This window comes from Salvelinus sp. IW2-2015, linkage group LG1, assembly GCF_002910315.2.
Source record: "Salvelinus sp. IW2-2015 linkage group LG1, ASM291031v2, whole genome shotgun sequence".
Taxonomy (NCBI): domain Eukaryota; kingdom Metazoa; phylum Chordata; class Actinopteri; order Salmoniformes; family Salmonidae; genus Salvelinus; species Salvelinus sp. IW2-2015.
Genome location: NC_036838.1, coordinates 3,876,753 through 3,889,865, shown reverse-complemented (window position 1 = coordinate 3,889,865; position 13,113 = coordinate 3,876,753). Strand labels below are relative to the sequence as shown.

The window sequence follows — 13,113 nt, the reverse complement described above, 5'->3', positions numbered from 1 at the left end:
AAAACCGGTTTTTAGATTTTTTTGCAAATGTATAAAAATATATATAAATAAATAATCGACATTGAGCTCAGGTGCATCCTGTTTCCATTGATCATCCTTGAGGTGTTTCTACAACTTGAATGGAGACAACCTGTGGTAAATTGAATTGATTCAACATGATTTGGAGAGGCACACACCTGTCTGTATAAGGTCCCACAGTTGACAGTGCATGTCAGAGCAAAAATCTCAAGGATGATCAATGGAAAAAGAATGCACCTGAGCTCGATTTCGAGTCCCATAGCAAAGGGTGTGAATACTTATGTAAATAAGGTATTTGTTTTTATTTATTTTATGCAAAAATGTATAAAAACCTGTTTTTTCTTTGTCATTATTGGGTATTGTGTGTAGATTGATGAGGACATTTTATTTAATCAATTTTAGAATAACATGCTGACCAAACCGGACACACGCGTGCGCCTGCATGCGCCATCGCGCGCATGTTGTTTTTGTACCCCCACACCAGACACGATCAGGACACGCAGGTTGAAATATCAAAACAAACTCTGAACCAATTATATTAATTTGGGGACAAAAAGTCAAAAAGCATTAAACATTTATGGCAGTTTAGCTAGCTAGCTTGCTGTTGCTAGCTAATTTGTCCTGGGATATAAACATTGGGTTGTTATTTTACCTGAAATGCACAAGGTCCTCTACTCCGACAATTAATCCACAAATAAAACGGTAAACTGAATTCCTTTCTCGTCATCTCTCCTCCTTCCTCAAGCTTATTTTTTTACTTCTTTGGACTTTATATGGTGGTTGGCAACCAACTTTACAGTGCATTACTACAACCGACTGGAGTGTGGACGTCAGTTCATCTTTCAATCACTCACGTGGGTATATGCTCCTAAAAACCAATGAGATGGGCGAGGCCGGACTTTGCAATGCATTGAGCGTCACAAATAGAACCTATTTCTATTTTAGCGCCTGGCCACGCAGACGCTCGCGAGCAGTGTGGGTCCAATGATTGAATAACATGTATGTGTACATTGATTTTGCAAAGCTCGCACACGCGAGCGGTGTGGTCAGCATGTAAGGTTGTAATGTAACAAAATGTGGAAAAAGTCAAGGGGTCTGAATACTTTCCGAATGCACAGTACCGCGGCTAAGGGCTGTTATAAGCACGATGCAATGCGGAGTGCCTGGATACAGCCCTTAGACGTGGTATATTGGCCATATACAACAAACCCCAGAGGTGCCTGCCTTATTGCTATTATAAACTGTTTAACAATGTAATTAGAAGAGTAAAAATAAATGTTTTGTCATACCCGTGGTACATGTAAGGGCTAAACGCCGATGTTCTGTAAATTACCTTGGAAATAATGGACGATGCAGCGGGACGAGGTGGTCCCTTTTTCCAAGGTAATGTACAGAACGGAGGCGTTTATCCAGCTTATACCACAGTTGCCAAACAAAACAATATGAAAGCACACATTTACCGGTAAAAATACATATCTTTCGCTGATATTTTCATAAGCAAATTCATACTTTCTCATCTTTTGGTTTGCTAGAGACGCGACCCAGTCGTTCGAATAGTTTGATATTTACAGACGCGACCCACTCGTTCGTTCTTAATGTTCCGTTCTTATCCCATGCTTGCTGCTAGCTAGTGTGAACACCCCTTGCGGGTGTAAAACTAGCCAGCCAACTTGCTACAGCTACACAGTCATTACCTCTGCAGCCAGAATAACAGCAGTTTATCCAGTTTATACCACAGTTGCCAAAGAAACAATACTAAGCACACATTTAGTGGTAGAAAAAAAAAAGGTTGATATTTTCATTTATATAAACAAGTTCATACTTTGTCTTCTTTTGGACACGACCCAGTCATATGTTCTTTATGTTCTGTTGCCATGCTCTCTGGCAACATTCCTATGACTTACTTGCGGCTAACACAGTCACTACCTCTGCAGGCAGAATAACAGCAAAGTAGCTGTTTTCTATTGACATTCATTTGGATACATCCATAACAATGAGCTGATAATGCCCGGGAATAGATAGAAAACATCTTTCCACTAAATGTTGGAATATTGCTGCGGGGACTTGCTTCCATTCAGCCACAAGAGCGTTAGTGAGCTCCCGGGTGGCGCAGTGGTCTAGGGCACTGCATCGCAGTGCTAGCTGCGCCACCAGAGTCTCTGGGTTCACGCCCAGGCTCTGTCGCAACCGGGAGGTCCGTGGGGCGACGCACAATTGGCATAGCGTCGTCCGGGTTAGGGAGGGTTTGGCCGGTAGGGATATCCTTGTCTCAGTATGTAAAAATGTAATAAAATGTATGCACTCTACTGTAAGTCGCTCTGGATAAGAGCGTCTGCTAAATGACTAAAATGTGTAAAATGTTAGTGAGGTCGGGCACTGATGTTGGGCGATTAGGCCTGGCTCGCAGTCGACGTTCCAATTCATCCCAAAGGTGTTCGATGGGGTTCAGGTCTCTGTGCAGGCCAGTCAAGTCCTTCCACACCAATCTTGACAAACCATTTCTGTATGGACCTCACTTTGTGCACGGGGGCATTGTCACGCTGAAACAGGAAAGGGCCTTCCCTAAACTGTTACCACTAAGTTGGAAGCACAGAATCGTCTATAATGTAACTGTACTGTATATATAGTGTAGATGTCCTGGATGGCAGGGAGCTCGGCCTCAGTGATGTACTGGACTGTCCGCGCCACCCTCTTTGGCGCCATGCGATCGAGGGCAGTGCTATTGCCATACCAGGCTAGATCTGAACACAATCAGACCACATAGCGACTTTTGTGCGTCTAGACCAGTCTTTTCAATGCGATTTCCGTATTCTGATACCGTAGCAGAAGTTGCATGTAAGTATCAAGTGTAGACAGACACCAGATCGTGTCTACACTTGACACTTACATGCGACTTATGGTATCAGCAGGGGTGCAACTTCCACTGGGGACGGCGGGACATTCTGAATTCAAATTTTTGTCATTGCTGTGATACCAAACACAGTATCGGTGTGCTTTAGGACCATGCAGACGCCTCAGAGAGGTCGGGTAGGCTCTTTGGTGGTATCAGCCGGCTGGATTTAGGACCGCGCCGACACCACAGAGCGTGCGGACAGGCTGTGTGAAGGAAAAGCTTCTGAAAGGCTGGCTTATAGGACCGTCACGGGAGACATGAACAGAGGCAGGTGCTGTATGTTGTGCTTTTTCTTTGAGTTGTAAAAGCAAGCAGAGCAGAAACTGGTTACTCTTTATTTGACTGATGCAAGGTAACTGCTGTTTGACTTAACGGGAAATAATTTATTCCTAGTGCTGAGCTAGTAGTGTAGCTAACTGACATGTAACATTAGCTAATGTTTCATCCCCTCTCGACTGAAGTTCTGTCTAAAGTGAATTAACTAGCTACAGTGGCTAGCTAGTAGTTACCACAGCCAGTTCAGCTATAGCTATCTCAGTATCTGTCAGGTAGCAGTATTTAACAGCTGTTGTGTGTATGGAAATGTTTTGTAGCCTTTYTTTTGTCCTGTTTCAACAGAAGTAAATTAACTTGGCTAGTTTTTGCCAGTTGATGTACCATTAGAGCTAGCCAAAAGTTGTCTGATGCTAGCTAGCTCACTAATTTCAGCTATTATTTTTGCCTCAATCACACTAGATGAAACCAGCGGCCAAACGATTGAAGACCAAATTTCAGATTTTTTTTTTTACAGTGCAATGTGAGTTTATTAGAGTCAGTATAGCAATGTAACGTTATTGATCTGGCGTAACTACATGACAGCAGTTTAAAGCTACAGTCTAGGATCTGGGAATAATGGTAATTTCAATTATTGAACCATTGGTTCTATTCTTGGATAATAATGTATAAATGTACACAAAGGAAATTATTTGTAATGCCTCATTTTAGCAGGATCAGATGGTGACAGGGGTCTCAGCAGGATCAAGAAACCAGGGAAGACCAGTCTGTGGTGCGGTAAGGTGAACTTATATGTTATGCTCTTGTGAAGGCTGTCTGAATTCTGGCAAAGAGTATGTTATTTTATCTCAGCATATCTACAGATTCTCCTTTCTCCCCGTTTTTGCTTGGAAATGTTGATACTGGAGACTGATATCAGAAGAAACTATGTAACCTAGCATTTATAGCGGCTAAGAAATGCATTGCTATTAATTGGAAGGTTGGTTATCCTCTGACAATGTCACAAAGGATGGCAGAAATCGGGCTAGAAGGTCGAGGGTTCGAGACCTGCTCCCTGCAGTTTCATTACATTGGTGTCAGAAGTGATTGGACCTTGCATCCACGACAGTGCGTGTGCTTGGCCGGTGAGCGCGTTCCTGTAAGACGTAGAGTCGCAAGCTAGCGCGTGGACGCGCTCTTTGAAAGGAGGGAGTAGTGTAACGACCCTGGGTTTATAAGCGCGGAAATCNTCTGTGAGCTCAATGAACACATAGCAGTTTCTCTAGAGATAAATCAGATCCAGTCTGAACTGTGCGATGTGTTAGGGAGTTTTAGTTTCCAACAGGGCCAATATTCATCATAGTTTATAGCATAAAACATGGCAATTAACTACAATGACCACAATTCATTGTGCATCTATTTGTCCGGTCTGTGTTTCTTTTACAGAAGAGGCAGAAGAATGCGCCATCGCAAGGGGATATAGAGCAGCTATTGCTTTGCACCGTATCTCTAACTGAAAATACATGATCTAAATGATTGATAGTTGGTATTCAGCAGTCATGCCTTATTTATTTTAAACTACAAAATAGTGATTTTGTCAGACGGCAAAGGCAGCAGCTCTATAGAGATGAGATGATGACTTGGAAAGAAATAATAGTAATCAAATAAAACAAATAATATATACACAACTGAAATATTTTATTAAAGTAATATGAATAATTGTTGGTTAATAACTGATAAGCAGTAATTGGCAGTCACTACGATTAATTAATAGTTTTATTCTGTTAGAGCATTCAACTCACATAACGCATAGCGAATTTTATTTAAAAATCATCAAAACCTAAATCGAAAACCGTTATTTTTTAATAATCAAACCGAAACCTACCTCAAAAAGCACTAATTGCTCAGAACTACCATTCACTTTCATCACACCGTGAAGTTCTTCATAACTCAGCTGTAGTCTAATAAACTGCATGGTTTCCCAAGTCATCACACAGTATCATCGTGTGACTCCAAGTTTAATATGATGGTTATTAGATCAATATTTGCGGATAAAGGCGTTTCCACCGCCATTTCTTGCGAAATAAATTTACTGACACAAAAAGATCCCACCATGTCGAACGACCAAATTATCTTTTGGCATTTATAAAATTGTACCATCATAGCTTTATACGTACAGTGCATTTGGAAAGTATTCAGACCCCTTGACTTTTTCCACATTTTGTTACGTTACAGCCTTATTCTAAAATTGATTAAATAAAAAATCCTCATCAATCTACACACAATATTCCATAATGACAAAGTGAAAACCGGTTTGCACCACTAGCTGCGCCTCTGTCGCAACCGGGAGGTCCGTGGGGCGACGCACAATTGGCATAGCGTCGTCCGGGTTAGGGAGGGTTTGGCCGGTAGGGATATCCTTGTCTCAGTATGTAAAAATGTAATAAAATGTATGCACTCTACTGTAAGTCGCTCTGGATAAGAGCGTCTGCTAAATGACTAAAATGTGTAAAATGTTAGTGAGGTCGGGCACTGATGTTGGGCGATTAGGCCTGGCTCGCAGTCGACGTTCCAATTCATCCCAAAGGTGTTCGATGGGGTTCAGGTCTCTGTGCAGGCCAGTCAAGTCCTTCCACACCAATCTTGACAAACCATTTCTGTATGGACCTCACTTTGTGCACGGGGGCATTGTCACGCTGAAACAGGAAAGGGCCTTCCCTAAACTGTTACCACTAAGTTGGAAGCACAGAATCGTCTATAATGTAACTGTACTGTATATATAGTGTAGATGTCCTGGATGGCAGGGAGCTCGGCCTCAGTGATGTACTGGACTGTCCGCGCCACCCTCTTTGGCGCCATGCGATCGAGGGCAGTGCTATTGCCATACCAGGCTAGATCTGAACACAATCAGACCACATAGCGACTTTTGTGCGTCTAGACCAGTCTTTTCAATGCGATTTCCGTATTCTGATACCGTAGCAGAAGTTGCATGTAAGTATCAAGTGTAGACAGACACCAGATCGTGTCTACACTTGACACTTACATGCGACTTATGGTATCAGCAGGGGTGCAACTTCCACTGGGGACGGCGGGACATTCTGAATTCAAATTTTTGTCATTGCTGTGATACCAAACACAGTATCGGTGTGCTTTAGGACCATGCAGACGCCTCAGAGAGGTCGGGTAGGCTCTTTGGTGGTATCAGCCGGCTGGATTTAGGACCGCGCCGACACCACAGAGCGTGCGGACAGGCTGTGTGAAGGAAAAGCTTCTGAAAGGCTGGCTTATAGGACCGTCACGGGAGACATGAACAGAGGCAGGTGCTGTATGTTGTGCTTTTTCTTTGAGTTGTAAAAGCAAGCAGAGCAGAAACTGGTTACTCTTTATTTGACTGATGCAAGGTAACTGCTGTTTGACTTAACGGGAAATAATTTATTCCTAGTGCTGAGCTAGTAGTGTAGCTAACTGACATGTAACATTAGCTAATGTTTCATCCCCTCTCGACTGAAGTTCTGTCTAAAGTGAATTAACTAGCTACAGTGGCTAGCTAGTAGTTACCACAGCCAGTTCAGCTATAGCTATCTCAGTATCTGTCAGGTAGCAGTATTTAACAGCTGTTGTGTGTATGGAAATGTTTTGTAGCCTTTYTTTTGTCCTGTTTCAACAGAAGTAAATTAACTTGGCTAGTTTTTGCCAGTTGATGTACCATTAGAGCTAGCCAAAAGTTGTCTGATGCTAGCTAGCTCACTAATTTCAGCTATTATTTTTGCCTCAATCACACTAGATGAAACCAGCGGCCAAACGATTGAAGACCAAATTTCAGATTTTTTTTTTTACAGTGCAATGTGAGTTTATTAGAGTCAGTATAGCAATGTAACGTTATTGATCTGGCGTAACTACATGACAGCAGTTTAAAGCTACAGTCTAGGATCTGGGAATAATGGTAATTTCAATTATTGAACCATTGGTTCTATTCTTGGATAATAATGTATAAATGTACACAAAGGAAATTATTTGTAATGCCTCATTTTAGCAGGATCAGATGGTGACAGGGGTCTCAGCAGGATCAAGAAACCAGGGAAGACCAGTCTGTGGTGCGGTAAGGTGAACTTATATGTTATGCTCTTGTGAAGGCTGTCTGAATTCTGGCAAAGAGTATGTTATTTTATCTCAGCATATCTACAGATTCTCCTTTCTCCCCGTTTTTGCTTGGAAATGTTGATACTGGAGACTGATATCAGAAGAAACTATGTAACCTAGCATTTATAGCGGCTAAGAAATGCATTGCTATTAATTGGAAGGTTGGTTATCCTCTGACAATGTCACAAAGGATGGCAGAAATCGGGCTAGAAGGTCGAGGGTTCGAGACCTGCTCCCTGCAGTTTCATTACATTGGTGTCAGAAGTGATTGGACCTTGCATCCACGACAGTGCGTGTGCTTGGCCGGTGAGCGCGTTCCTGTAAGACGTAGAGTCGCAAGCTAGCGCGTGGACGCGCTCTTTGAAAGGAGGGAGTAGTGTAACGACCCTGGGTTTATAAGCGCGGAAATCYACTCTGCCGCTCGAGCATGCTTTTGCGGCACAGTCGATAGCGCGCCGGACCTKGGGCTAGAAGGTCGAGGGTTCGAGACCTGCTCCRTGCTGTTTCATTACAGTACTATTAGGCCTATGATATGAATTGCAGTGCCCTCGTAATTATTGGGACAGTGAAGCATTTTTCTTCTTTTGGCTCTATCCTCCAAAAGTTTGGATTTTAGATCAAACAATGACTATGAAGTTAAAGTGCAGACTGTCAGCATTAATTTGAGGTTATTTTCATCCATATCGGGTGGACTGTTTAGAAATGACAGCACTTTTTGTACATAGTCCCCCCATTTTAGGGGACCGAAAGTATTGGGACAAATTCACTTGTATGTGTATTAATGTTGTAAAAAGTGAAGTATTTGGTCCCCACATTCATAGCATGCAATGACAAGATCAAGCTTGTGAGTCTACAAATTTGTTGGATGCATTTGCTGTTTGTTTTGGTTGTGTTTCAGATTACTTTGTGCCCAATAAAAATGAATGGTAAATTATGTATTATGTCTATTTGGAATCACTTTTATTGTAAATAAGAATATKATTTGTTTCTAAAAGCTTCTACATTAATGTGGATGCTACCATGATTATGGATAATTCTAAATGAATCATGAATAATTATGAGAGAGAAAGTTAGACGTACAAATATCATACCCCCAAGACATGCTAACCRCTCACCATTACAATAACATGGGAGGCTAGATTTTTTTTTGGGGGGGGGGTATGATGTGTGCGTCTAACTTTCTCACTCACTCATCCACACTCATGTAGAAGCATTTGGAAACATATATTATTATTTACAGTAAGTGACCACAAAATTATGCCAAAAGGGTCATTAGATTGTGTAGAAATGCAGGAAATTTGTTTGATGTCCCAAAAAATTGAGGGAGGACCCCCATTCCCCCCTCCAGGTTATGTCCCCCCTCACTTCTAAAACCAAAGTTGCGCCCCTGGCTATCAGAATATGAAGATATCACAGAGAAGACTGGTCTAGACGCACAGAAGTGGCTTTGTGATGATTGTGTTCAGATCTTGCTGACCACTTCAGGACGTGGTCAGGAATGCAATGCGGACTTCTCAGTCTGGATGCAATCAGGCTAACGAAAGCGCATACGGTGGGCGACGTCATAAGCAGTCCTCCCACAAGTCTCCATAAAACTTGTGTTTTGGGACCGATTGGCACTTTTTCATTATAACTTGAGGAAATTCGTTCCTAGCGTGTGAGGAACGCGATTGCTGGCTTCAAATGCTAGCCATAAATGCTAACTATGATCAGAATACTAAAGCTGCATGAATCTGAAGCAGAACCTGTTCTACTAAGCTAGGTAGCTAACGTTAGCTTGTAGCTATGCCATTTTCAGAACGTGCTGTGAGCGTGACAGAAGCATATAACGTTAGCCCAATAACTGTTTTTATCATAACCAAACACATTACCTTATTCTTAAAAATAATGTGCAAGCAGTAGCTATAAAACTATTGTTTACCTCCTGTCTGCAACCTCACCCGCGCTCGTCTTAGGCCTTAAAGAGGGTAACTTACCATCTCATTATGTTCGCCTTGTCATTTTAGATTTTGAGGCGTCAAACAAGTTCCACGCAATTGCATAAAAATGCATATATTAGCTAGTACAAAAGCAACGATCTAGCTAGCCAAGGACAAAAAGAATTATATTTTTCCTCTGTACCTGCTTTTGTAGATTTTTTTTCACCTTCTTGTGATTCAAATTCCAATACTGCCACCAACAGGACGGAGTGTGGAGCATAGTTTAGATCAGGGTGTCAAACTCAAATACCCAGTGGGCCAAAATGTAAAACCTGAACAAAGTCGCGGGCCAACATTGAACAAATGAACCTTTTAATATGGACCCAAACAAGTTTTGCTTTAACATTGATATGGAACAAGCATCGCTTATTACCATACAATATATAATTTAATAGTGGAGACATGCAAAATCGAATTTCAAATGAAAAAACACATCAATGGCATTCATTTATTAAATAAATGAAATGTAAATAAAAATGTATGCCTCTTTTCTATTTGCAGCCTTCTGATTTAAATACCAAAATATTTTTTTTTACAAATAAAATTATAATAAATCAATCAACCATTCAAGCCCATGCCTTGTAGCAAGAAAAAGTGCACAAAGAAAACGTTAATTATTGCACACTGATCTAATCTGATGTGCCCAAGCCAGATACCTGGCATCTCTTCTTGGATGCTAGTTCATCAATGTCTGGGCTCAGGCTCTGAGCTGAAGAAATCCTCAGTATCGAGCGAAGGTGTTCATCAGTCAGACGTCTCCTGTGAGTTGTTTTGGTCATCTTCATCGAGGAGAAAAGTTGCTCGCATAGATAAGTGCTGCCGAACATGGAGAGCATCTGAGCAGCTTGGGTGCGGAGCTGAGGCATTGTGTCAGGGATGAACCGTGGAACTGTGCGGCGCCCACAGCATCATACTTTGACTTCAGCGTGTCGTTGCACTGGAGTTCAATCAGCTCCATTTGGATGTTGGTTGGTGCATTTTCCACATCAACTGCGAAGGGATTACTAAGCAGTTCAAACCTACATTTCTGGACATCGAAGTCGGCAAATCGCGGCTAAACTCAGCGGCGAGAACACTGAGTTTTTCAGCAAACTGTGCGCATGGGAACACGGCGGTAGAGATCTGCGCTTTTATGGTTTGGCAGCAGGGAAAATGGCAATGGTTTCCTTGCAGCATCTGATTCTCCCACAGGCACAGTTTAGTTTTAAAGGCTCACTGCAGCGTACATGTCTGTGATGATGCGCCCCGCCCCTGAAGCTGCAGGTTCAGCGCATCGAGATGGCTCGAGATGTCACAGAGAAAGATATTCTGCCTCCCACTTGTCAGAAAGCTCCTGTTTTCTGCCTTTCTTTTCGCCATTTTTGGGAAGGGATAGCGCGCTGACAGTTGTAGCGTCTATGTTGCTAGACTACTGTCACAGAGGAGAGGGCGTTTCTGGGTCCTGTCCTGATTGGCGCGCGAAAACAACAGCAGAGCATTATGGGATTCGTAGTATTAGCGGTGAATGCGCTGTATAATACCGGCGGGCCAGCTCTAGTAGTAATTTGGTATTGTCTCGCGGCCAAATATAATTACCCCGCGGGCCAAATTTGGCCCGCGCCAGAGTTTGACACCCATGGTTTAGATCATCAGCATGACTTCCATATTGAAGTTACTTTTTTGAGAAAAATAATAAAATAACTCTTTATTTGTATATATACACAGTGAAAGAGGATCCACAGAAATGGGTTAAGAGTTTTTCCTGACCAAATGACCAGCCTAGGAAATCTCCGGGCCCTAATTAAAGCTAAAAGCCTATATAGGGAATCATTTTTGCTAGTCAGATCACGTTTTCAAGAAAAGCCCCATACCGTACCCATGCTACTACATATAAATCCAATCTGAACATACACTGAAAAAAAATCTTTAATATGTAGCCTTAAAGGATGTGGCTCAAGGATAACAAATCCTTTGTTAGCATCATTACAAATCAATAAATGGATGATAGGTAAGAATGTAAGCCAACTGATGTCCAAAGGGTCTGGATGGGTCAGCAGCAGGTTCATTCTAGTGGGAGATGAGCTCATGATGCCAAGTGAGATCTGCAGAAAAGAGGAAGAGTTGAGCGAATTATATATTATAGAAAAACAGTCATGCTTTCTTGATTTGATAAGAGAATCACTGTATAACTGACCCAAATCAAATATTCCAGGGTCATTAACTTAACAACTCAACTTTCAAATTTCACCAAAGTGGAGTAAACACACCAGAATACAGATTCTTTGATGAAATAAATGGAGTATTTCTACTGCTTTTACTTACAACAAACTCCCTTTGAGTTTATGTTGGTGTTTGTTGCGTCGATTTCCGCTTCATCTTCAGGTTGAACTCTTCAAGCTGAGAAAGGGTATACACTCGCATGTCAATAAAAATTATGACTGAATGTGTGAATAACATCGTTAGTAAAAAGACACAAGCAATAATGACAAAGTGAGAACAGCATAGAAGTAAGCCAAGGTCTATCATACAATGATAATACTGTACTTCCAGAAGTAATTACACAAACTTCTTCTTTAGTTTCCCTTAATCACTTCTTCAGGCATTGTTTTTTCTCCCCTTCAACATCGCTCTCTGCTCCGCTTCAGAGAGGGCCCTGGGATACTTTGCAGCAACTGAGCGCCACTTTCGCTGCAGCTCTTGCATCAGTCCATCTCTCTTCCCTTGGAGATCCGATATATTCTCCTCTTTCTCAGAACCTCTTTCCTGTATTATTTACACCTTTCTTCAAACGCCTGCCTGTTTCTCGTGACTCTTGACCGTCTCATGCGGCGCTTGCTGCCCTTGGGCACCACCGTCTTAACGTAATGCAGACAGCGGGGGGGTGACGGCTCCTTCAGTTGTTGGCCTTGCTCAAGGAGATGGGCCTGGGGTCAACACTTTCAGTGCTGGCGTCAGTACAGCCGTGCTTGTGAACTTAAGTTCGCTATCGGGCTGGTAGATGTGACCTGGGGATTGCTAGCAGGCTGGATGTATGTAAGCTGGCGGGTGCTAGCGGGCTTGGTAGATGTGACCTGGGGGTTGCTAGTGGGCTGAATGTATGCAAGCTGCGGGTCCCACCAGGCTGGATAGATTTGACCTGGGGGTTGCTAGCTGGCTGAATGTATGTGAGCTGGCGGGTGCTAGCGGTTGCTGTTTGGGAGTTGGAGGTTCATGAGCTGGAGCAGGTTGCCAGTGGACTTGGTGTTTAGCTGCTGGAGGTGCCAGTGGGCTGGTTGTATGGGAGTGGATATATGCTAACTGGTGGTTACTGGGCAGGCTGAGTAGATGAGAGCTGGAGGTTTCTAAGAAGCCTGTGTGTATGCGTATGTCTGGTTAAGGCTGCTGTGCTATTAGAGTAATGTGGTGGGCGCTGAGGTAGGGTGGATACCCAGGGGGGGTATGGGAAGGGAGGCAGTGGACCAGGGGCATGGTAAAAGGGGCATAATACCAGGAGGCATGGTACCAGGGGCCTAATACCAGGAGGCATGGTACCAGGGGGCATAATACCAGGAGGCATGGTACCAGGGGCCTAATACCAGGGGCATGGTACAGGGGGCTAATACAGGAGGCATGGTACAGGGGCTAATACCAGGGGGCATGGTACCAGGGGCCTAATACCAGGGGCATAAGCCAGGGTGCATAAAGTTAGGGGCATAAGGCCAGGGGGATACCCCAACCTGGAGGGAAGCATTGGCGTAGGGTCTGCTGGTATACAGAGAGAACTGGGTGGTGGAGAAGGTCGCCATCATTGTGCATTAGGAGGGTGAGAAGGGTCCTTGGAGTATGTGTTGAGCTCAGCAGAGCTTCCTTGGA

General features: G+C 43.1%; 1 long non-coding RNA gene across 1 annotated transcript in view; it reads right to left on the bottom strand.

Annotated features, from left to right (window-relative positions):
* Positions 1–12,605, bottom strand: part of LOC139022881 (uncharacterized) — a 29,946-nt gene extending 17,341 nt beyond the window's left edge. The window contains exon 1 of the long non-coding RNA XR_011473952.1: positions 12,570–12,605. This is a non-coding gene — a long non-coding RNA (uncharacterized lncRNA). The remainder of the gene's footprint in view (positions 1–12,569) is intronic.
* Between the last annotated feature and the right edge of the window lie 508 nt (positions 12,606–13,113).